This window comes from Poecilia reticulata, chromosome 1 (genome assembly GCF_904066995.2).
Source record: "Poecilia reticulata chromosome 1, P_reticulata-male-v2, whole genome shotgun sequence".
NCBI classification, from domain to species: Eukaryota; Metazoa; Chordata; class Actinopteri; order Cyprinodontiformes; family Poeciliidae; genus Poecilia; species Poecilia reticulata.
In genome coordinates, this window is record NC_088830.1 from 31,732,691 (window position 1) to 31,759,435 (window position 26,745).

The 26,745-nt window shown below is 40.9% G+C and overlaps 1 protein-coding gene and 1 long non-coding RNA gene across 2 annotated transcripts in view; both read left to right on the forward strand.

Annotated features, from left to right (window-relative positions):
• The window catches only part of LOC103472898 (uncharacterized), a 30,536-nt gene extending 13,977 nt beyond the window's left edge, over positions 1 to 16,559 (forward strand). The window contains exons 2-3 of the long non-coding RNA XR_534943.2: positions 15,900 to 16,035; positions 16,147 to 16,559. This is a non-coding gene — a long non-coding RNA (uncharacterized LOC103472898). The remainder of the gene's footprint in view (positions 1 to 15,899; positions 16,036 to 16,146) is intronic.
• The window catches only part of bnc2 (basonuclin zinc finger protein 2), a 222,604-nt gene that overhangs the window by 60,772 nt on the left and 135,087 nt on the right, over positions 1 to 26,745 (forward strand). The gene's annotated exons all lie outside the window — the stretch shown is intronic.

Sequence of the window (26,745 nt, forward strand, 5' to 3'; positions counted from 1 at the left end):
TCATGTAACTTCGGTTGACAACATGAAAATCGGCCAATTCCTGTTGGATGATAAGCAATCGGTGCATCTGGACTGTTACTGGAAAAGCTAAAATTAAGTTTTCATTGTTTAAATAGAGTCTGATATGAGCAGCTTCTGAGTATCAGTGAAACATGTTTGACTGTTGTGGAGTCAGAAAAGGCGACGGAGCAAAAGAAACGAGCCCAGTTTGCTTTCTGTTAACTTGTGCAGCTTCACTTGTGTGTGTGTGTGTGTGTGTGTGTGTGTGTGTGGTGTGTGTGGAATGCCGTGAAGAGTGTGTGATGTGATCAGCCAAATCTCCCCTGCACTCCAGTGGCCCCGGCATCATTACCTGCGCGGCTGCTGTATGCTTCCCCTATCTGATGCAGTGACAGCCACCCCTATAGCCCACACATCCTGTGCATCTGCAAGCCGTGCACCAATCTGCGGCAGCGGCCCCCCAGGAGCCCTGTTCAGAACCCCGCTGGCGGCCGGGGGGATATTAGGACTGATGGTTGTTTTCAATCAAACGTCCGGCGTTCTGCAGTGTTTAACGTTCACTTTCTGTAACGAAATCCGGGACTCCCTAAAGAACAAATGAAGTCAGGAGAGGGCAGTCAAGTTCTTCTGTCTCTGCTGTTTTCCAGCTTCCAGACTCACACCTGCGCAGCCGACATACTGTACGTGTGCGCGCTTGTTCGCTGGAAATCTTCAGCCCCACATGCCTCTGATTTGTGAGCCGAGCCGATTCGGTCTTACAGGCCCACAGTCATTAAAGTTACGGCTCGGGTGGGAGCCGCGGCTGTACGTTGAAGTGTGTGTCTTTCTGTGTGTGTGCGGTAAGCGCAGTAACCTCATTCGTTTTAGTGGCTGTCGCACCTTTTCAACTCGCCATGTTAACGTTCTCGAGTGGTCTCGCTCACATTAACGCTTTGAACCTGGAGCGCTCGCACCCGGTCCATCTGCTGCTTAAACTCCACCAGAACCCAGTAAAGTTAGGAGTCGGTTTTATGTAGTCGGCTGTTTTCAAGGCCGTGTGAGCCTGCGCCGTTTATGCACCTGGTCAAATGGCTGTTATAAATTGTTTGATTCACTCACTGAAAAAAACAGAAAGGAGCTCCAACTTCAGAAAATTAACCTTGTCAAACTTACTTTAGTTACAACTTAATAAACTTAACTTTACTCAGATGAATTTATTTTTGATTTTGCACATTTTTATGCTTCCCTTTGGGTTTCTGCTGCTTCTTAAAACAGCCAAGTGCTTAAAAATCCACTCTGCTGTTTTTGTGCCAATGAGTTGATGTTTTTCGATCTCTGGAAAATGAGCCGTTTCAAAAACCTCACAAATCAGCAGGCACTGCCCGTCACCTAGCAACCGCAGTGAAGCCCGCCTCGTTGCCTAGCAACCCCAGCAGAGTTCCTCCTGCTACCTAGCAATCCAAACTGAACTCCAGCACGTTTGGTCAGCTGGTTTTACCTCTGTATGTACAATGTCTGCTGGAAAAGACAAGTGTTTTGTTGTTGACTTACCATCCAGAAACCACTTGCTGCGTTCTTGCTGTTGTGCAGGAGGCTCCACTTTTGCTTTTCGGAGATGTATGGTTGTATAATTGCACATCTGTTTGCAGCCGAGTGTGAACGTTGAGTTGGGGGCGTGGCCAGCAGCAGCTTATTTGGATTTAAAGTGACAAGACGCCCTAAAGCAGCTCAAAACAGACAGAACTGAGCAGACAGACATCTCATTATCTAAGAACTAAACTATTTTGTTTTGTGTGGCCCGTAGAAGGAAGCACAGTAGGTCAAATTGAACGCAGTATATTTAAGTTGGATCACCTGTTTTCCTTTTTCAGTGCAGCGTCCCTCTCTGCATTTCTCCGTCTTTAAGTATTAGCCAATTTATGACACGTCTGCAATAAAGTGAAGAGATTCTCTTCATTTATTTACTTTTTTCATGACATGGGAGGCTAGTATACGGGGGTTCAGCGTAGCTCAGCCATGTGTGTCTCCATATGTTGACTGCTGAATGTTTTCTTTTGGCAGCGGAGCAGAGGATGACTGTTGCAGTCTTTTTAAATCCCACTTCTATTAATCATGACTGTCTGTGGGCGCGCATGTGTCTCTGGGAAAAGACGGAAACAGTACGATGAGAGCCACGCATGGTCAAAATGCAGATATACAGGACGCATACATAACGATAGTTTGTATTTATACTGAACTTTATGTTGCAAATGCTGCACAAAATGCAGTAAAATGAGAAAAGGTGTTTAATTTTAGCATTTAATAGATTATTATATCTTTAATGATGATTGAAGTTCTGATACTTGTAATCTATAATTTATATAAAGTGTTGCTTTATATGTGTATGTTGACAGTTTCTTGCACATTATTGGCATCCCTAGTGGGAAAAAAACCCCAAAATAAATCAATCTGGGTTTGCAAAAAGTATAATCTCACTTTGAAAATTGAAAAAATAAAAATCCAAACTTTTTTTTTTTTTTGCAAATTCACCAATGCCACACTTTCTGAGATCCACATTGGTTTGTTTTTACTATTAACAAAGACGGAAGCAGTTATGAAACATTATGGCATTGATTTACTCAAAAAGAACAGCAGCATCTGAATGTTGGATCAGATATGTTGTTTTTTCTCAAGTCTGCAGCTGCATAAACTGTAAAATGTCTAAGTTGCACTGCAATATAAAAAATAAAAATAATCTGGAGCAAAACAATTAGATAATACAATTTATTTAAGTTTGGCTTAATAAAAATCACAGAAATTAACAAAAAATATAATAATAAGACAATTTCATCCCATTTTACTTTGCAAGCGCAGTATCATTTTGTTCTTCAGGTCCAATAAATACAAAGTGTTTCCAAACTGTATGAGTAATCTGTAAGCTTATTACTGTGTTCAAATGGCCAAAACATAAATATTGAGCTGCGCTGAAGAGACGTTGTTATTTCAACTGATTACACCGAATCAAGGGCAAAAGTACAGGAAGTCATGACTGCAGAAAAAATAAAGACATCAAAAAGCACGACTGAAAACCGCATGCAGAAACATCCACGTTTCAGAAAAATAGTTTAATGACGAAAAGAAATGAAACGCAGCTGCTGTGCGTGAGGTTTTCCACACAAAAACGTTTTCATTTCTCTCACCTGGTCTTTGAAAATACCAAAGATAATCCTCAGATAAACCGAATATTATAGCATGCTATTATTTGTTAGCACGTTATGGAGTCCATTGTTTCGCTTTGAGGAAGATGATTCACAAGTTAAAACATTTAAAAGTTGCTAAATGAAGGGGCAACTCTGTGAACCTTTGCCTCATTTCACTCCTGCCAGAGAGTTAAAGTTATTCAGATTTCTTCTTAGGGTAGATAACTAGTGTTAGCTAATTATAAACACTAGCTATGCTAATGCTGAAGCATTTTTTGTTTGTTTTTTATGCCACATTTCAGCAACAAAGTGCTTTACGCCATTAGAAGTTATAAAAAGTGCCACTGTTACTCATCAAAATGTTGGTCGATGTTTTAGTTATTTTTCTAAATCAACGTGGTTTTTAGTCTAGATTTAAAGGAAGTCAGTGTTTCAGCTGTTTTACAGTTTTCTGGAAGTTTGTTCCAGATTTGTGGTGCATAGAAGCTGAATGCTGCTTCTCCTCATTTGTTTCTGGTTCTGGTTTTGGTTCTGCTCTGCATCCCCAGAAGACCTGAGAGGTCTGGAAGGTACAACAGCAGCAGATCTTTAATGGGTTTGTGGTGCTAAACCGTTCAGTGATTTATAAACTAGGACAGTGTTTTAAAGCCTCTGAGCTACAGGGAGCCAGTGGGAGGGCTGTAGAACTGGGTGACGTTCTCTTACTTCCTGGTTTTAGTCAGAACGCCAGCTGCAGCGCTCTGGATCAGCTGCAGCTGGAGTGATTGATTTGATGAATGCATGAGCAGAGTTGTGTAGTAACCAGTTACATTTACTTGAGTAACTTTACTTTTAGGAGTATTTTACTATGCTGTACGTTTTAGTTTTACGTGAGTAATTCTATTATGAAGTATTTCTACTCTTGAGTGAAATTTCTAGATTTTCTACTCACTGAATATCAAAAAAAATTCTCCAGACACACACCTGCTGTTTTTGTTAAAGTTTCATCAGTTTCTTATTGAAAGAAAACGATTTGGAAAAAAATTCAGATTTTTTTTTTTTTTTTTTTTTTGGTTTTTTGTTTTGTTTTGTTACTTTTTTTAATTTTTGTAATTTTGGTGCTAAACCCCCCCCCCCCAAAACTTCAACATTTATATTTTGGTCATCCTGATTATGTAATTTTTAAATATTGGTCGATTGATAATTTGATCAGTTACTCAGTACTTGAGTAGAATCTTTGCCAAATACTTTGTTGCTCCTACTTGAGTAATTTCTTGCTGCTTTTTACTTTGCTGAAGTAGCACTACTATAACTTGAGTGCAGTTTTTGGATACTCTTCCACCTCTGGTAATGGACGAGTTTCCCTAGATTTTGCTGTGACCTCAATCCTGGAAATGTTCTCCAGGTGATAGAAGTCTGACTTTGTAACCATATTTATGTGGCTCTGAAGGTTCCACCCAGATTTCGGGCCTGATAATTGATTTCTAAAGGAAGCAGTTTGCGTTGGGTTTTGTGCCGGTATGAATACTATTGCATGGCTCTGAGTGAGTGAGTGAGTGTGACCGTGGACCAGTCCTATATGGAAGCAATTACTGGCAGCTCAAGCCCTCAGACACCCACCGAGCCTCTCACTTTGGGCCAAGCGGAATGCACCTCCCTCCCCTTTTCTTCCTCTTTCTGTTTCCGTCTGTCTGTTTTACTACCTTTCTTTTCTTCTTCTTTGTGTTTTTTCTCCCTGTTGCACCAAATTGTTCTCGTATGAGCGCTGACAGAGGGATACGGTGAACCCCCTTTCAATGCTGTATTTTAATTCCAATCACACATTTCCAATTTGTGCAAACAAGCCCTGGAAATACCAGAACTAATTAGAGTAAATGTGATGTGTTTTTATGAGGGGGGGGTCATGTCATGGGTTTGGGTTGGATGTGAGCTGTCGTTCTTTACATTAAGTGCTGTTCTGCACATGTGCCTCTTTGTTTAATAGTTTAAAAAGTTAAAAGTTGGCAGCCGGTGGTGACAGGACTGCAATTTTTGGGGTTTGGCAGACCTCTAACCCCCCCTTCTCTCTTTACGGTCAAGGAAAACTCAATGAGGGAACTTGGTCTACCTCGCCAGCCGCCTCTCCTCCTCTGTTTGTGGGAACTGAGAAGCTGCCATGTGTATATCCCTCCAAACGGACTCTAAATGAGATAAATAAGTTCAGACTAAATTGGCAGCTGCCGTCCATAGCCATTATTCTTTTCCTAATGTCTCTCCCTGTTGGAGTGGAGGAAGACTTGGCCTGCGCCGGAGTAGCGCGGGGTGTGGCGCGGCGGCCCGTTCCAACACAAAGAAGTGACTGACGAATGATGGCGGCCAGAGTTTACTCGTCGGGCTCCTTCGCCGACCCCCGTCCTCCTCAAACAGTTTGTCTCTCTCTCCGCACTCCTCCAGAACTTGGACCGCGACACGGCCTCGCATTCCCTTCACATGAGTCCTAGCATGGCGAGTCAGCAGAAGGACCCCAGATTGCGCTGGCCGCAACGCCGCCCGAGTCGTTTGGGAGCGTGCCTGGGCCCTCCATCTCGGTAACCTTGGTTTGCCCCCTGTGTTTGTGAATTCCTGTCGCTCCGATAGGACCGCACTGTCCCCGGTAACGCGCTTTCAGGCAACTGGGGCTGTGGGAAAGTGAAAGGAAATGAAAAAAGTTTGCTTAATGTGTCCTTTTCCTACAACTCTGCAAAAACACAAAATCTTACCAAATAACTCTGGTTTAGTTTCTTGTGCAAATGTCTTAGAACACTATAAATAAGGTGAAACTAAGTTAAAGCACAGGTGTTATAGTTTTGAGTTTTTCATTGTAGGACAGATTTATTACATTGTGACTCTTTGTTTGTATAAATCGGTTAGTTTTAGTTAGTTTGTTGCTAGTTTTTACTAGTTATTATTAGTTATTGTTTAGTTTACTTGTTAGTAGTTGTAGTAGTTTTCATTTTTTCATACTTTGGTTAATTGTTAGGTGCAGAATTAAAAAAGATCAAAGTATTGTGATCTTATCCAATACATCAATTGGATAATCTTATCGTCAACAGACGATAAGATAAATAAAAAATAATTATTCAACTATTGCTGATCAACCAATTGGCGTTTTTTTCCCAACTCTGTGTGTCTCCAATTATTGCTTTGCTGCACAGTTATTGAATTTCCAGTGTAATTCATTGGTTGTTTATTGTTATGTTTTGCTTCGTCGTCTTTTCCGTTTGATTGAAGTAAACCTAAACGGCGCCTCGTTGCTCTCTGCACGGAGGGCAGAAAACCTGATTGGATCGTTTTCTGTCGCCCTCCGATGAGACCTGGGAGCGAAGACGTGTGATTGGTTGAGAGGTCTCACTCATGCCATTTAGTGGCGGTGTTTTGTGTCTGCCAACACTCAGACTCTGGAGTGTTTAACCTTCACTGTTAGTTCTGCTGTCTAAGGAATTTCACAGGCTCAGTAATTCTCAGTTATGTCTTTGTCTCTCTTTTTATCCCGGCTTGTTTAAAATCGGTTATTTGCGGTGGGACACTGGATAGTTTACGGCACTGGAGCAGCTTTATTATTCCAGGGTTATGTATCTGGTCTTTCAGCATAAGGTTATGAGAGGCTTCCCTGGATTAAAATATTAGATTACTGATAATAGTATAAATATTAGTACGAATTTCATAAGAGTAGCATAAAGGATATTTTTAAGTTGCCACATATGGTAATAATCATAGATATGTGTTAAAGTGGGAGCAATGATTCAGTTTTGTGCAATAGTTTTGAGTCCCTATTGCCAACCATTTGTCCATTTTTCCCTATTCCAGAACATACTGCACAGTCAGCAGAAAATGTGCGTAAAATTAGCAAATTTGAAAAAAATCGATTAAGATCAGGTGTCCCAGTGGAAGGTGAACAAAATGACTGGTTGCTAAAAACTTTTGCTCAATAGTTTCAACAGTTAGAGCACTTTAAAACAACAACAGCTGCAACAAATTTCTGTAGAGATAAAATCAATAAACATTCAAGGTTTTGGAAGGACAGAAGACAACAATAGAAACAATAAAACGCTGTAATTAGATTAAGAGCTACTTGTTTAAAAACAATGATTGGATCAAACATTTCCCTTCATAGTTCACTGTCTGGGCAGTTTCAGATTTAGCAAAGAACAAATCTCCAGTCTCACTGCAGTGCTGTGGAAAAAGCTTTCAGATCATCAATCTATCTCATCAAACGAGGAGCAAATGCAAAATTTTGAAATGATTTCAATTCTTAAGGGAAAAAAAGCTGTCCAAGCCCACTTGGCCCCATGTGAAAAAGTAATTTGCCCCCTAAACACAATATCTGGTTGTGCCAAGAACTGCCATCAGATGTTTGTGATAACTGGTAATGAGTCGTTTTGCATTGCTGTGAAGGAATCTTTGCTCAATCTTCTTTGCAGAAGTGTTTTTAGAAGATTTTTATGAGCATGAACAACTTAAAGTCATGCCGCAACATTTCTATTAGATTTAAACCCAAACTGTGACTAAGCCGCTCTGAAGCCTCGCTGGTTTGCTTCGGATCATCGTCCAGCTGCGTAAGCTAAGTGCGCTTTCGGCTAAGGTCACAAAATGACAGCTGGATGTTCTCCTCCAGAAGGTTTCGTTTGAGGAAAAAGCCGAGGAGATCTAAACCATCACACTGCTGTTTGACCGTCGGCATGATGGCCCTGTGTTAGCTTCCTGTCAGATCTACGGGACACACAGCTTTCAAAAAACTGGTTTGTATTTTCATTTCACCAAATATTTAGTTTTGCTAACTAAAGAGTTAGTTGTGCTAATGCTAAAGCACTAATTGTAAACATTAGTTCTGCTAACGCTAAAGCACTACACCAACAGAAGCTAATGCTAAAGCACCAACTATACACATTTCATCTGCCCTTAAAAGACTAAGTTTAATTTTTACGTCATTTACGCATTTTATAATGCCCTTAGATATTGTATTTATGTTTTCTTCAGTCTGTTTTATTTTGTTCTCATGTTTTTTCTTTGAAATAAAGTTATTGGAGGGGAAGAAGAGCGAATGAGAGGAAACAGAACTGCTGTGTAGACAGTCTTCACACATTTCAAAATAAGAGCATGAATAAAAACATTGAGTGTTTGACAAGTTCTTAAGTTGAAGACTTCAACACTGATGTTGAACTTTATTCAAAAGCTAAGTGCATTAAACGTTTCAGAAGTTAGCAAAAGCGCTAAAGTCCTTTCAGAAAAATTAGCCGCCCTATTAGCATGTTAGCGGTAGCGTTAGCGGCTCAACACATCTAGCTAACCGTTTTCGGTACATCCTTGTCCCTAGCAGGGTGGGGAACGGTGCTGGTCTCCAGCGAGACATTTTGAGTTCAGCCTGGACAGCGTCTGACTGCTTTAGGATTTTTTTAAGTCAATGGCCAAAACTTCAACACAGATTTTTAATTTTATTTGGAAGCTATCTGCACATAATGTTTTCAAAGTTAGCACAAATGCTAAAGTGCTCACTGAAAAATGTTCTCATTGTTAGTGCATTAGCTAGTAAAAGTGCGCCCCCCACTGGTGTTGGGGGTCAGCATCATGTCTTGTGTGTGATGGGTCGTTTGGTTTGTTCAGAAGTCGTTTTTTGTTTTACTCTCGATCATTTTGCCCAGTAACTCTGCAGTTCTCTAGGTTTTGACTTTAGTTCTTTTACCTTTGGTTTGCTTTCCACATCAACTTTATTTCTAATCTGCATTTAACTTCCTTTATATTTGGCCATTTGTTTAGATATATTTTATGTTCTGTGTATCTAGTTATTTACAAATTCTGTGGTAACAATTTAATTAGAGAAGTCTATACTTTTTCACGAGGCCAGATTGGTTTTATAGCATTAAAAAAGGCACTTTCTGCACTCTGTGATGTATTTAGACAAAATGACTGATAATTATGGCCTTAAATGACACATTTAATTAGCAGCGAAGCTCCTGCAGCTCCAGCTGAGCTCCATGGTGACGCTGCTGTCAGTTCGTCCCTCGTTCTCCCGCTGTCTGGTTGCTCGATGGTCCACTGTGTCACAGTGCTGCTAATGGCCGCTGCTGAGCCAGCCACTTTCTAAATGACACCCTCCTCCGCTCAATACAGCTGCCCTGCAGTTGCACACGCCTCCGTTTCACTCTTCCTCCACCCTCAGCTCTTCCTCTCATGCGTCGAGGAAGAAAGGCTCCTGATGAAACGTCTCGTACATCACGCATCGCCGGCTGAGTGACTGACTGACAGCGTGTGACTGTCCGCTGGTAGCAGCGCCTCACCAACATGATGATTTCCTCATTCATCATTTATTCCTCTCAGACGCTCTCACCCGACATCCCATCCCTTTAATCATCCTCATCTCTCGTTACTTATGTCTTTGCTGCAGAGTTCCTTCGATGCAACGTGGAGTTACCAAAAGAAAAAGTCAAATTGTTTTCGGCCTTCGACACGATTCCAGAATGAAAAACACACAAACTTGATGCTTTCTACATCCACATTAGATACACAGACAAAATATTTTAGTTGTTTATGCACCATCAGACTAGTACAATATTACATTTAAAATGACCAAATAATTGTGTTTTCAGTGTGGATAAAGTGCAGATTTACAAATCCTATGATAAGGGTAGTTATTTTTATATGCTAAGAATAAATTATTTATTTATTTGGATTTTTACATAATAGACTGGCATAAATTTGAATTTATTTTGATTTAAAAACAAAATTCTGAGGGGGAAAAAAAGTCAGAATTCTGGTAAGAGAAATATTTGATCGGAGAAATCAAACATTCTGAGTTTTCTGAGAAAAAATTTAATCTCATTACAAAACCTGAATTCTGACTTTTGGTTCAGAATTCTGGAAAAAAAAGTCAGAATTCTGAGATTAAAATAAAAAATATGAGAGAAAAGTTCAGATTTTTTTTTGAATTCGTCTATTTCTTTTTCTAATTCTTAGAAAAAAGTCAGAAATTGTTCATCTCAAAATTCTGGGGAAAAAAGGTCAATTTCTTTAATCTCAGTTTTCTGAGATTAAAAGTCAGAATGTTCAAAATTCTAGACAAAAAAGTCAGAATTATGAAATAAAAGTCAGAAATTTGAGAAAAAAATCTGATGTCTTTCAAATTCTTAGAAAAAAGTGAGAATTTTTAAATCAGAATTCGGAGATTAAAGTAAGAATTTAATTTTTTTTTTTACCAGTGGCCTAATCCTCTTCCTTTCTTTCAGGTTGGTAATTGGATTAATCTGAATGATGTAACATAAACACATCAAACTGTTCGGATTAATCGCGTGCCTTAACGCGTTGACATTGACGGCCCAACCCAAACCTTCATCCCTTCCAGCTCCACTTCGCTCCCTGCAGGCTCCGGTTGAACTTAACGCAGATCGAGTTTCTGTATGAAAACAGCCGTTTTTTGTTTTTTTTTGCTGCGACCGGACCATTCATCTTTCCCGCTCCCCTACGACGCGGACACACGCCATCGCAAACTTCTCCCCTCAAAGTTCAGCGGTTAATCAGCCACGGGTTCCAGATCCGAAGAGATGGGGTGTGTGATGGCAACATTCTGGCAGCGGCCGCTCGTAACTGGATTGCGGTAATTATTCATTGGGAGAGTGATGCCTTCCGGGGGCTGAAGATTGATTAGGTTTGATACGCGACTCGGTGTAATCTGTCTTTTGACCAGGGCTTCTGTCCAAATTGGCAGGAATAATAAAAAGGGAGAAAGTTATCCCCCCCATCCAACCCAAAACAAAAAGAGAGCGAAGGAAGATGGCGGGGCGGACAAAGGGAAGACGGAGACATTGAGGCAGATCGAGTCGTTCCTCCAGAGCGCCAAACATCCAGTCCAACTCCGCCATGTTTACGTCTGAGCTACTTAAATGTCGCACATTTACTGTCTGATTTATTGGTTTTCAAGAGATTCCTCTGTATTCACTCCTGTTTTCTGCTTTCGACCGGCTTGATTCTCGCTTGTCTCGTTTTCCACGACTAAAGTGTGTCTTCGGTTAATCCTCCAGTGTGAGCATGGCAGGACTTAAAAGGCTTTGATTAGGCCGCTGCGTCCCACAGCTTAGCTGGATGAAAACTCGTGACACACTCACAGAGCCCGTGCGTTCACCAGAGACCTCTCTTTGTGTTAATTAACGGAGTCTCAGCTGCAATTAGCAGGCTTTACAATGAGAAAACACACATACAGCAGCAGCGCGAGTGCGCGCCGTAATGCCGACACATCCAGACATTTAACCGGCGTTCGGTTGGTATCTGGTCAGTTCTGCTGTACGAATCATAAAGGGCTTCAGTCTGTGACCAGAGGAGTCGATTACCAACCTTTTCTTTCTGTTTTTCGTGTTTAATTCATGATATTACGTAGCAGGGGGCGATGTGGACTTAAAGTTTTATCACAATATTTTGTGCTGCGATTGAAATTATGATAAAAGTGACAAAGAAAACTATCACTTTTTTTAGGTTATAGCTATGACTGCATGACCCGCGTTTCTTTTGGACACCAGTTACTTAAAGAAAAGTGATTTTTGTCATTAAACTGCACGCAGTAAATTAGTCATATTTTCAGATTTCTTGGAATTTTTTTCCAATTTCAAATTCAGGATTATTTGTTTTGCACATTTCAGTAACACGGCAGTTAAAAATGCTTCGTTTACATCATGAAAAGATGAAAGTAAAAAGTCATAAAAGCATTTTCGCCAGTTGAGAAAATCAGGAACAAACATTGCATTTTGTAATTCCTTTTTTAAATGACAAAATGAACATTTTACTGCCTAAAATGCAGTAACGGCATTCCTTTAGCGAACGCTGGTTATTTTTATCTGCAGCTAAAACAATCCTTCTAAACTACCACTTTAAAAAAATTTAAGGTTTTTCTTTTATCTTAAATTGAAACAGTATATTTATATATATATTTATAGTGCGGTTTTAGCTTAATTACTGCCTTTAGTATGTTGTTCTTTCATCAAATAACCTTTTTTGATTCTGTATATTTCAGTTAACGATTAATCAATTACTAAATTAGTTGACGATTATTTAATAATAATAATTATTCATCATGATTAATCCGATTAATCGTTGCAGCCCTGTCCAGATCCCAAAACGCAGCTGACGTTTTTCTGTGCAGCGTGATTTAAATCCTGTTCATGTCTTTAGATATTTTATTTGAAGATTGTAAACCTGAGGTGAGTCGGTTTTGACCGATTTGTGTCGGATAATCTCGTGTTTTCTGCAGCTCTTTGCTCTTGCAGCAGCGTAGGAAGCCGCTTGGCTGCGAGTGTCTCTCTGATCAGACCTTAACGAGTCTCAGTCGACGGTGGCAAGTCGCCCGTCATCCTGTCTCATATGTACCGAATTAGGCCCGAGCCCACCCAGTGAGCTCCAGCCTTGTCACGGAAAATCAAGACCTGAAGTAACTTAAGTGAACAAAATCCCACTTTGGCACATTCAAGCCTGGAAAACGGTGGCAAAACCGAAGCTGTTCCTCCCTCCGGACTCTCAGGCACACACACGCGCAGGTGTGGGCACCAATTTACTGAGTCTTTACGAGGGGAAAACTCGCAGTGAGGCACCGAGCTCAGCCACTCCACTCATGTATTTACTTATTTATTAGCGGCGATGACAGGGCCACTCACCCACAGACGGCCTCTCAGGAGCCGCCGCGTCCCTTTGAGCGGCAGCGTAAAAGTTTTAACAGCCCCGGCCCGGTCGGACGGCGTTGACGCCGGTTAGCGCGTACTCGAGTTGTCGGGTGCATTCAGGAGGCTAACCGTTCTAATGCCTTCACTTTCCTGTTTTACGAGTGTGTTTGTGCGTCTCAAAGCAAAGTGTCACTCAATAATTTAGCTGCTGGTTTCGTCCCCCACTCCCCCTGCCACCTGCCATCCATCCATTCGCGGCTCTTTATGTCTCGCCTGTGGGAATATGGAGGCCATTTCTCTGCTTCTCTGGGAGTGATTGAATGTGCAGAGACAGGTGACAGAAAGGAAAGAAAGTCTGACGACTGCAGCCGAGATGTGCTCAAACCGCTGAAACGTCGACATTCTGTCACATTAAAACCACCAAACTCGACGTGTTTCACTGGGATTTCAGACAAAGTAGAGCATCAATGTTCACTTCTTAAAAATCTGAAAGCACGGCTTGAAATTGTGTTCAACCCCCCTAAACTCTGACACCCCCTAAAAATATCTATCGGCTCCATTGCGCTGGTTTTAGTGAGAACACCAGCAGCAGACATGAATTCTTCTGATCGTGTAAGTTCCTCCTCGTTTTCTTTCCGGCGGTGTATTCTGCTTTTCTTTCTTTTTTTGAGTGATCCGGTCCTAAACCCAATCATCCATTGTTATTTTTAAACACAATTATTTGGTAAGCTAACCATACGTGTCACACTTTAGCTCATATTGAGCTCACAACATGAAGTACCTTGAAATGTACAGGATTAAAGCAAATTCGTGTTAGAATGGCCTAATCAAAGTCCAGACTGAGAATCTGTCCAGCAGATCTCTCCAAAAGACCTTCAGCTGGAATCAGACTGGACGTTGGTTCTGCAGTGGATTGAGTAGAAATGCATGCCACACTTTTCAGATTTTTCCCCTTGGAAGCCCAAAGTTTTTCTTCCGGCGTTCTTCACTACTTTGTCACATGAAGCCGGGATGAAAAGCATATTTTTAAATTTGCTGTGTGGATTCTCCTGCGAGGTTCTGTGGAGGTTTTTTTATTTGTATTACATCCTGGTACAACGTAATAAAATGATGCAACACGGACTAATCTGCAACAGTACTCGCACACAGCTGGGTTTGTATGGACTCTGTTAACTCCAGATGTAGACGCGACATTTTTTATTTTTATATATTTTTTTTACTCTCTCATCCATGTTTTCCGGCTCGCAGGTTCTTGTTCTGGGTGGAAGTGGTTAAGCTGGAGCGGGAAGTCGGAGCTTTGGCCACGCTTGTGATAATTAAATAATGCACGTTGGCCACATGTGAGTGTGTGTGTGTTAATGCACGAGAGCTTTCATCAAAGTCCCACAATGCCATTGGCCTCCTGTTGTAGTTTAATATGACTTGATGTTCACTTAACCCTCCCCGCCTTTTCCGTGTAATTGAAACCTGATGGCGGGATCCTAATCGCTTCTTCTTCTTCTTCTTCGTTTGTTTCGTTGTTGTGTGACCAGGAACAGGCAGACGAAGCTCTAACTTTTCTTTCTTTCAGCTCGTCGGGATGAAGCGTAGAGACTTGATGAGAAAGTTTCCCCAAACTTGCGCTGGACGGTTTTCACTGCCACAGGATGATTTGTGTGACATTTATTTGGGAGTGTTTGTGTGTTTGTCGTTGTGTTAGCGGTTATGTTCCTTGTCATGTGTGCGCCATAAATAAAGACTCTCCTTGCTAATGTAACCCACATGTCCCTCTTAGCTCAGCGTCTGTTTTCTAGGGGGGGGGGGGAGTCAGATGCTTCGCAGCCCTTCTGGCCTGCATCTGAGCTGCTCTGAGGTCATTGAAGTTATTTTTTTTACTTTTATGACACAAACAGCCGTGGACTTCCCTGTTGCTCACAAAGGTTAATGAGGAGAAAGCGTGATTCCCATAACTTTGCGGCAGCAGCGCTGCGCAGCAGATGCCCACGCAGATGACATGTTGGGAAAAAAATGCTTTGCTCACGCAGCCGAAGCAAAGCAGGACGTCTGCTTACTGTCTGAAAGCTGTTTTACTTTTGGTCTTCTGATTTATTTGACAAAAATAATTAATTTCAGATTATTATGTCTGGATGTTGGCCTCCTGCTTGTTTTACTGTGATGCTAACCCAAGACGACTACCCGTCGTTTTTTTTTTTTAGCTTGATCTCTGATATAAAAGTTGATCATAAGAATCCATAAGTTTACATACACTGAATGAAAACTTAAATCTGATGTTTTATTCTTTCTGACGTTAAATCAGAGCAAACTGCTCTTGTTTTAGGTGAGTTGGAATCACCAGAATTATTCCATTTACTAAATTTAACAATAAATATATTGATTACTTCAGATTCAGAAGTTTGCATACACTTCCTCAGTGTTTGGCAGTGTTGCCTTTATGACTCGGGTCATTTTGGGTTTCCCTCCAGAAGCTTCTCTCGGTAGTGAGCTGCAGTTCTGGTCCGGTCCTCCTGACAGAACCGGTGGAACTGGGTCAGATTTGTAGGCCGCCTCGTTTTCAGATTTACCCCATCAGACTGAGATCCGGACTTTGTGATCCTGAAGCCACTCTGTAAATTTTAACTGTTTGTTTAGGGTTAATTTCCGTCTGGAAAACGGTTCTGTGCCCAGTGTTTTACTTCCTGCCTTCAACATTTCCACATATTGTTATTTCCTTGTGATATGTTATGAAGTTCATCAGTTGCTGCTGCAGTAAAACAGCCCAGAGCATGATGCTGCCACCCTCGTTCTTCGGTGCAATCTCCAGATACAAGCGTCCCGGTTAACCCAGTGGTCTTTGTGTCCAAACGGTTCCTCTGTGGTTTCATCAAACTTCAGGAAATATCTCCACAAATGAAGCTTTTTATTCTTCTCATGTTTCTTCTTCCTCACTGATTGGCATTCAGTCCATGTTTCACTGTGGACAACGACTCTGTCTCACCGGCAGCATTTTCACCACGACTCTGGCTTTCGCTCTGCGGCCAGTCTGCACGTTTCGGACCAGAACCCGCCTCCTTCCTGAGCGTTGGACATTCCCCATCATGTTCATACTTGAATATAATTGTTTACACAGATGAATCTTCACCTTCAAGCATCTGGAAATGTTTCTTTGGATGAATCAGACTGGAGCAGCTGCGGGAATATTCTGAGGTTTCCCATCAAACCAGAAAGCAGCGACTCTCAGGTGTGACCTTAAAATACATCCACAGGTGAGACTCCAAGTATCTAAAATGTGTCAAAGTCAGAAGTTGCCTTCGTTATTGATGCATTTAATTCCATCCGATCTAAAACAAGAGATGTTTGGTCTGATTTCCCTTCAGGGAGAAAAGTCTGTGCGTCTTTCAGTTTTGTGTCTGTAAACTTCCTGCCTCGTCCGTAGATGGATACGCCGATACCACTGAAGCTCACCGCTGTAGACAAAGACACATTTCAGACACATGATGTCATTGCTTATGTCTCATAATAGCTTTATGCTAACTGACTGCCCCACGGAGAGGCGGACCTGATCAGGGACGTGAAGCGCAACAACACAAGCAGCTGCAGTAAAAGTCCACTCAACAAAGGCGCACAGCAACGTTTACTAAATATTGCCAACAATTTCTGTACAAACTGCTGGTTTTATTTTAATAATCAGCGTTTTAAGCCCAACTATAGTTTATTTTAATTTTCTTGCTAACTGCAACTCCAGAACGACTCACTTTCTTATTTCAAAATAAAAGTCCTAAAGATGCGGTATTATGTAAAATCAACTTTTTTGAGCTTTAAATCATGTTATAATGTTATTTTCCCGTCAAAAACATCAATGGAGTGTTGCTTTGATTCTTTCATGCATGTTTGAGAAATCCTTTAATCTCCATGGTAACCATTCAGCTGTTCAAAACACCTGGGTGGACCTAGCCCCGCCTCCGAGGTGCAGCTCCTCCTCCGAGATGCAGTTTCTGGCTTTCAGGCACGGCAACACTCCCTCATTCAGCTCCTTCAGACTAGCGGCAGCAGCAGACTGCTAAGCTCATTATAGAGCTACTTCTCAGAGCAAAGCCGGTAGAAACGTTGTTAAAGGGTTAACATAGGAGCCATGTTGGGATGACTGCCTGGAGGCGGAGTTTCAAAAACGGCAGGAGCTTCTTAAAGAGACAGAGGCCCAATTTCAAGGCATTGAATTATAAAGTCAAATTTATTTAACATCATTCGTCATATGCAGCAACTGAAGGTAACGTATTTTATTCTGTTGTGCTTTAAAACGGCACTTTGTGCCTGAAAACACGTAATACCGCCCCTTTAAGCACAGATACAGGCTGTCAAGTCAAAGCACGTGGCTTCATGTCGGAGCTCAAGACGTTTTTCTACCAGATGACGTCGCTGCTGACAGCAACAGGTTGACCCATCGCCAGAGAGCCTTCACTTTGATGAGAGAGAGTGTATAATATGGCTCAATATCTGGCCAGGAGATCTCATTACAGCTCAACTCATAAACTGCAATTATTTGCTAGAACACAGTCGGGTAACTTTTTAATGAACATGGGATTCCCTTCATTTGTTGGCACCATTTTAGGAATTTTCTTTCCTTAGATGCTTTATTTTAGTCTAAGAAAACTTTATTTTCTGCATTTTGTGACTCATAATTATAAACAGGTTTCTCTCAACAGCTTATAATTTCATTTAAAATATATTTTATTTATGTGCGTCCATTTAAACAGTGAAAATCACAAAGATTCACAACCCAAAGAGATATTTTAAAGTTTTAATTTCATGTTGATGATTCTGATGACGGATCAAAAATTCTGTTTCAGTTTTAATCAACTAATGTCCAACAAAATCTGAACCATTCACAAAGAGGGTACAACACACAGTAATCACTAAAGACACTGGATGTTTACAGATGGCTGTATCATGGAAAGTTTAGTGGAAGGAAAAAGTGTGGTAATAAAAATGTCCACAAGCCACAGAGATAACGGCAACCTTTGGTCCACTGGGTTTTATCAAGTCCAAAGTAGAACTAATGAGCTAGAATGTGGCTAAGTAGCAGCTAGCATGTGGCTAAGTAGCAGCTAGCATGTGGCTCATTAGCTGGCTAGTTAGCTAGAGAACACGAAGCTGCAGCCAAAAGCCACAGAAAGACCGCAGACATTTAAAAGTTTTGTCCCAACATTTGCTATTGTGATAATAAAGTGACTTTTTTAGGTAACTGTTTAGTTCCATCCATTTGTAACGAATATCTTCGGACCCCAGTCACATACACAAGAGTGATTTTTATCACTGAAATGCACACAATAACTGCTGCTAATCATATTTTCAAATTTACTCAGCAGAGAACATTTCTAAAAACAAAATCCTGACAATACGGACATCTTTAGTGTTGGGTTCTGAGTTTTTTTTAGGTTTGTTTGTTATTCAGTTAAGTCCCTGTTATGCCTGTCGATACCTTGATTACTTCACATTCCTGGTTCCTGTTTTTGTTCTGCTCTGGCTCCCTGCGTTCCCGATAACCTTTGTAGATTTCTAGGTTTATTATTGAGTAAAATTGAACATGATCAGTGTTCCCAACTCCTGTCTACATCAACAAACAGACTCTTCATGACATTTAGGAGTTTTTAAACATCATAAATGAAACGTATCGTGACAACAAAGAATCAGATTCACAACCCTGGTTAGGGGTCTAAAGTTTTATTCTGAAATGTCTTTAAAAGTCTTAAATTTGAGTTGGGGAAACCTGCATGAACCCTGTTACCAACAACAACAGGTCATTAAGCTTCCCCTCCGTCTCACTCTGCCTCGCCTTGCAGAGGAAGAAAACGTTTCATCGAGGGTCCAAGAGGAAAACTTGTAGACGTGTTAGTCGGGTCAGAGGAAGAAAGGAAAATCTCCGAGAAAGAGGACGGGCAAAATTATAATAATGAGAGATCCAGAGACAGAAAGTGGAGATGAGAGAGGGAAGCGAAGGACTTCGTCAAACCCTCCATGCCGGTTCTGGTCGACACCGGGCCGGCGGAGGGGGCGGGGGTGCACGACAGGGTTGCCACGGCAGCGTTCCGGATGGGCGGGCGGTCTCCTCTCGGGGGGCGTGGGGCGGAGGCGGCGGGGGGGACGCGGGGCTGTCAGGGAGCCTGGCAGGTAGAGACACAACGCCCTGTGACTGGGGGGAGCACGGGTCAGTGAGAGAGGACGGGCCGAGGGGATGGAGGTGGTGAAGCCCTGTCTGATGAGGTGAGCAGAGGGTAGGGGGCGGGGGGCGGCGGGGCAAATGAGGGTGGAGAGGAAGAGGAGCCAGAGATGATTAGAGAGGAATTATCCAAGTGTAAGGGTGAAAGGCTGCTGAGGAGAAAACGGAGAGATGGCAGGAAGAGGAAGCAGCTATTCTTCTCTTTAATGTCCAAACTTTTTACCCCCAGGGCCAAAATCCCCAACTTGGAAACATTCAGGGGCCAAAACTTACTCTTCCCTCTTATTTCTTTTGGTTTGTTTTATTTATTTCAAACAGGTTTTTAAAAACGAGAAAAGAGGCAATCAGTAGGACAGAGGAAACACAACCAAGGACAAAATAATTAGCTCCACTTTTCTGTTTGAAAGGAAGGAACGCTTAATTAATCCTACACGTTATCTCAGTAATTATCAATATTTATAATTAAGCCATGTTATAGGATTCAAAATTAAATTATATTACACAGACAAAATGGTTACAAACCAACTCAACAAGACAAGAATATCTGGATAATAATAATTATTGACAATAACAACCAGACATAAAGCATCAGAATAATTACCAACTCCTTGCCAATGTACACTATAAATTCTTCTTAATCTGATATATTACAATAAATATGATAAAGGCATGTAATATTTTACAAAAAGACAAAAAGAAAAACTGATTTACTGAACTTTTTAAGAAGATATAAACTTTCCATGGAGAATCTCATCCAAAAAAAAATCACAAAAAATCTCTGAGACAAATTTGTGCCTTTCTGGACTTGAGGTCGGGGACCACAGAAAATAAACCAAAGGGCCACAAATGGCCTGTGGGCCACACTTTGGACACCCCTGTGTTGATTTTTATCCCAAACAGGCCAGAGATCCACTGATCCACTATTTTCATTGATACCCAATCCATTTTCTTTCAGTATCGGCACCAATACAGATATTAATATCTGACCAGTAGATTTATAAATCACAAAACGGCTCGGCACCAAAATGCACTAAACACTAGCGATGAACCGATTGATTGTTTCTGGCCGATTACCGATCTTTAAAAATCCTCACCTGCAAATTTCCATTTTCCGATACCAATTGTTTTCTGTCTGTTATGTTAATGTCTGTTAACAGCGTAAACCCTCGACCCCGGAAAATACGATGGAAAAATGGCAATCAGGCTAAACCAGTGGTTCTTAACCTGGGTTTGATCGAACCCCAGGGGTTCGGTGAGTCGTTCTCAGGGGTTCGGCGGAGCCTCTGCTGTGGAGTTAAAGACACACTTGTGTAAGTCGTGATGACGCCCCGCTTTGCCATCACTTGCTGCAGAGGATCACGCTACATTGCTTAGCCAATCAGAGGATCACGTTACATTGCTTAGCCAATCAGAGGTTCACGTTACATTGCTTAGCCAATCAGAGCTGCAGAGGAGCCCTGATTGAAGGAGCTCCACTCTCAGCATGGATTTGAACTTCTATCTTTAATTATTTCAGCAAAACTCACAGTTTTTACCAAATTCTATAGTCTAAATCTGCTCCTTAGTCGCATCTTTTCGGGGTTGCTACTGCCTCTAGTGGTGTGGGGGTGGTAACACAACTAATATAATAACATTACTAAATCAGAATACCGCAAAGTATTTTGTGTGTCGGGGTTGGAATAAGAAGGGTTCAGTGATATGCAACTGGGGGGTTCGGTACCTCAGAAAAGGTTAAGAACCACTGGGCTAAAGGGATGAAGTCAGAAAACTTCTGGTTAATGTGAAAATTTCTCTTTTTAACTATTAGTTTTATATCTCGTTTTCTTTCATATCTTAACATGAAAGTTTCTCATTTTAATTACTGTTTCTCTTTTTATTTTAATGAGAAACTTCTCATTAAAATGAGGTTTATAACATTAAACCTGAAAGGAACATTTTTCAACACAAAGACACGACGGGCCGCTGGTGGATCACTACACTGCAAAAACACAAAACCTCACCAGTATTGTGGGTCCAGTTTCTAGTGCAAATACTTGGGTACAAGTTTTTTGTGGGGGAAAACCTGCATACTTACTGCTTCTTTCATGGTTGGTGGCTGTATGATGTTGCTGAAAAGTGCAACTCAAATAAAATTAACTCAAACAAAGCAGGAATAAAAGCCTGAGACGGCTGGGAAGTGGCATTTCCTAAACCGGCAACCTTTGCACATAAGCAGCAGCACATGGCCGAGGGCTGGTACTGCCGGTGACCCGCTTTCTGGTCTCGGCGCGCGCACATGTGACAAGGAGCAGCGTGTCGATCAGATGGCACAGGGATAGAAGTGTCCCTGTTCTGCTACCGCTGCAGCGCCACAAGACATCATATGACAGCAGCAGGAACAGCTCCGCGCTTGTGATAGCGGGATAAGAGCGAGGCTGAGGGGAAGACGCTAGACGGGGCCACGGGAAGGTCTGGGAGACGGGCGGGAGCCACATGATCAGCCGTGTCCCTGATCACTGGCAGCTCGCCTCATAAAGTGCACCTTTGTGAAAATGAAAGCAGCAGAATCACCTCGGCCTCATGAGCGCTTTACAGTAGCACTGGTGACGAAGCGACAACTAGGAGGTGTGTGACCCAATGACACGTAAATGTTCCCTACGCTGCAAAAACACGAAATCTAACCGAGTCAGTTTGGTCCAGTTTTTACAGCAAATATCTCAACGTACTTGAAGTAAGAAAAAACAAGGTTTGCAGCAAAAAATAGGAGTTTGAGTAAATAATTCCTATTTAAATATTGTGACATCAAATGCATGGATTAGATTAGTTTCTCTAGACCTTGAGACATTTTTAACTTATAAATGTTCTTCAGGTGACAGAAGGCCGACTTTGTAACCGTCTTTATGCGGCTCTGAAGGTTCAGGTCCATCACGACACCCAGACTTCTGGTCTGATCTCTAGTTTCTTCTGGTTTACAGAAAAAAGTATAGTCATTCATTTCAAATAGACAATAAAAAGTAAAAACAAATGTTTATAAGACAAATAGTCATTCTAAGTGACATTTACACAATTTGTTCGTAAAGAAACAGAAGATACAAGATCTTATGATTTCCTCTCAGACCAGATAAAGTATTTTCACATTCTCATAATTAAATATGCAATTATTTACACATTATTAATATTAATAATAGCATTCTCAGCTTTGAGAAACTCGTGTCCTTTTAGTTTTTCATTCAATCCACACACCGATTTTTAAAAACTCCCTTTGGGTTGTTCTCATCGTTTTTGTTTTAATTTAAGTTTCAGTTTGGAAAAAAGTTCAAAATAAACTTGGAGAAGCATCATCTTCAGTAAAATCTCACTCCTCAATCCTGTTCGCTTCGTCTTGATCATTTTTTCACCATCACTGCAAAGATAATGCAGCTCCACTTACCTGGCCCTGAATTCAGCTCTCATCCTTCCTTTTGACCTCTCCTTACGACTCGTATAATCACACACAAAACTAAAAAAAAAAAAAAATCAAAATAAGGCAGCGGCTAAGCATTGTAATTTGGAGCCGCTGATGACAGCGGCATCCGTTGTTTGCTCCAACAAGGCGCTTTTTCCTCTCAAGACTCGAGAGCTGCTGCGCCCAATTTCTGAGCTATTTGACCCATTAGATGTCGGTGTTTAGAAAACAAACAGGCAGCGGCTGAGAGGTTTGACGGCCGGTGATGGAGGGTGGCTGCTTGCTTACAGTCAAAGGACGAGAAGTTCAAGAAGCTGCTAAAAATCCTGCTTTTACCTTTGCAGAGAACTGAGCCTGCAGTGAACTCAGGTTTATCAGAGCAGAGAGTTTTATGTTCACGAACCAATCAGCAGATAAAAGTTTACTTCAGATTTCACCTAAAACTGGCGGTCTTGACCATTACAGGGGAGATTTTTAGTAATTAAGTAAAACTTTATATCACGTTTCACAGACGTGCATCAAAAATTCTTTACAAAGGGAAGACAGTTGAGATAAAAACAAACAAACCCCCAAAACTAAAAACACAAATAGTAAAACATTAAGAAAAGATGGTGAAATTCAGGCTCTTTCTTAACTCCATGTCAGCAGAAGTTTAATCCGATCTGACATTTATTCTAAGTTTTTTTCTAAATTCAAGCATTTTGTTTTTAATTACACATTAACACAAGTTAACATGTAATAAATTGATTAAATGAGTCATAAAATAATGTATTTCAGTCGGTAATGAGCAAAAATCTGTCATGTCAAAAGTGATTTAATGGAAGTTGCATTGCTCGGACATTACTTTTCAAACTGATAAAGTATTTTTACTAAATGCAGATTTAATGTGGAGGTCACAACCACTACAGGTTAGATTTCTGATTATGCTATTTTCTAAACTCAAAAGTTTTAAATACATGTTAACATGAGTTCAGCATGTAATAAATCAACAAAATGAGGCATTAAATTCTGTATTTCGGTCAGAAATACCACATTCCGTGAGCAAAAATCTGTTTTTGTATTATCTGTTTCTTGTGTCAAAAGTTCTGCATTTAATGCAAAATATTACCAGGTATTATTGTCTAATTTATTGCGCAAAACTGACTTAAAAGCAACTTTTCAGCTAGACATGGGAGCTTGTTTCAAGTCAATAATTCCTTAATATTGATAAAAAGTTTTAGGTCAGTCTTTGCTCTGATGCGTTTGAACTAATCGATAAGCGTTAGCCTCCACGGCTATTCTCGAGTAAAAGTTGGGTAAAGTTTGGAGTTTTACTATGAAATTAAGACTCAGCTTGGTTGACGTGAACTCTGCTGTGGTAAGAATGTGCATGTTTATGCCAAGCGGACCAGAGACCGCTCCAAAAGCAGGAAGCGGACCGCAGCGCATTGTGGGTAAATACAACCAAAGCAGACGTGCTAGCTTAGCGCTAGACGGTGAAATGACTCATGGTCTTTTACAAAAGACAAAAGATGAACCCTCCAACCCCTGAAATCTGACGCTGCTTCACTTTTGTTTCCACTTGGTGAAGAAGGAAGTGGCGCCCGGTGTCTTCTTCAGAGGTTTTTGTGTCGTTTCCTTCAGTGGTTCTTGGTGCAGCGCCCCCACAGGTGAGGAGGGGAACAGGTTGCTCAAAGGGTTCGGTTGGTTCGACTGAATAGAGAGAAAAAGAAACAAAGGAGCTAAAACTGAAACAAGTGTTTAAATTTTAGTCCCGAATTGAACCGAATCTGCTGGACTATCAGGTGGGAAAACATCCTGAAACAATGAAAGGATCAACTCAAGCAAAAGTGAAAAAGGTCTTTCTAAAAATAAAGAGAAAAATAATACTAAATGAACCAAATCTTATTTTCATGACACCAAGCTTCAAAGTAAAGATGAAACTCTCACCTGGAATACTTTACATTTTTTTTTACAGAAAATCCTCAACTCGTTAAATTTAGCTCATACTTTCTGCTGAACTTGACCAGTTCCTGCGCTGCGTAACGTTTTCTGCTTGACATTCGCTCGCTGACCGCTTCAGGTTGTGAAATCTGCGGGTGGGAGTCGCTGGAGAGCCAGGCTGCTGCGGCCGGGCTTTAACCTCATGCACACATTGGTATTGATCCGTACAAGCCTCAGTGACTGTTGCTACAGAGCGGCCTGCCCTTATCGTCCAGATCCCCCCCTCTGTCACCAGCCAGTGGCGGCTAACGAGGAGCAACACACACACACACACACCAGTCCTGCCCCCATCTTCACCCTCCCTCTTTTCTTTTTTGCTCTCCCTCTTTCTCTACCTCACTTTTCCTCTAATGAGTTGCAACACTGATAACGAGCCTGATGATCTTCCATTGATTCAGCTATCACTTGCTTGTCTGGTAATTGATCCGTAGCTGAGCCTCTAGTTAATTATATGGGCTTCGACATGGACCCCTGCCCCACGGGGAATTCTCAAGTCCTGCACAATAATAGTTTTAATAAAGGAGCCTGAGAATCTCTAGGATCCTCTTTTTTTTTCTGCAGCTAATCCAGATTTTTCATCTTTCTGTTTCGGCTCCAATTTTTTTTTTCCTCCTCCTCCCGCTAGTAGCTGCAGTCAGCAAGCGGCAAAGAGAGAAAAGGGGGGAAAAAGTGTGAGAGAAATGAGGAGGAAGAGTGAGCTCTATTGGCAGAGTCCACTCCTCCCTCCCACAAATAACAGCCATTAAGCAGCCGGGTCAGAAGCTGAGCCACCAGCTTGACTTGAAACACTGAGTGCCACTTGAAAAACCCACAGACTAGCACATTTACAGCTGAGGGGAAGGGAGAGGGAGCGGAGGAAAAGTCTGGAGAGGGGAAAAAAGCAACCTTGGCGGCTAAATTGTCACTTAATAGAATTAGCCTGAGCCTCATGCATTATGTTTTCAATAAGTTGTTAAGAGTAAAGCTGCGCATCGAAGGGGTGATACATTAAGTATTTTATGATGGTGCTTGCTGACAGGTCATAAAATAAGATGGGAGATAAAAGTAGAGATGCGTTTTTTTTCCTGGATAAAACAGAAAAACTGTGCAAAGCTGCACGGCGACATCTTCCACTAAAGATGGAGGCTAAAGCTGGCGACAGATCTGATCATTGGGATCATCAATTTTTAAAAAGTGCACTAAAGTATAAACTGCTAGATGAAATCTTATCAGCTAAAAGTGATTGGAAATCTTAAACTTGAGAGTTCTTGTTAAATAAACTTTTTGTTTTAAATGAAAGTTGCCAGTCACATTTATTTGTGCAGCACATTTCATCAACAGGGAAGTTCAAAGTGCTTTACATCATAAAAACATTAAAAGTAATAAGAAAAACAACATACAGTCACCAATTGAGAAACCAGTAACAAACATTACATTTTGTCAAATTCATCAAAATCATCAAAACACATCAAATGTGTTCCAGTTTTATGGTTCACAAGCATCTAAACATTTAAATTATGTCTTTAAGAACACATTAACATAAACCCAACATGTTAAAAATGTTTATGAAAATTATGTTTTTCAGTCAGAGATGCACAAAATGAGCAAAGATCTGTTCATTATGTTTAATGTTCTGCATTTTATGCCACTATATGTATATATTTATATATTAGTGGGTCTGTAATTAATTATTTAAAAAACAAATTTCAATTCTAAACCCTTTTTGCTGCTACATTGTTGAATAAACAAACATTTTGCATCAGATTGGTGCAAAGTTATTTATTCAGCTTTCAAATGTCTCAAGTAACGTCTTTAAAAAAATACATCTTTAGAAATATTTACACTAATGTTAGCATTGGGCACATCTGTGCTACTTTAGCATCTTTAGCATCAAGATGCTATTTTAGCTTTAAATAGCTGATATGCTAACTCCTCCTAGCACAACTTGAACACAACAAAAGTCTTTCCTAGCTTCCAATCAGATCAGAGAAGCGGCTTTTTCATCTATTGCTGTTAGGACGTCAATTGTGCGTCAAATTTACGGCTGTACCAGAAACTAGCTAAAAAAGAAGTTCCGTCTGTTTGTAAAAAAAAATAAAAAATAAATTCTGAAAGGTATTAATTGCATTAAACTTTTTAATATGTTAAAACATAAGTAATTAATCTAATTGAATCCGTAAATATTCATCTAGTTTGGAGTTCGGTTGATTTGAGAGTCCCAGAATGAAAAACGGTGTAAACCGCTAGTTTTTAATGCGTTACATGAAAAGCCTGATTTGACGGTATCAAGAGAAAAATCGTCCGATTCCGATCTGCGGTCGATTGATCGATCGGTGCATCCCCAGACAAGAGGAGAACAAAGGCGATGAAGAC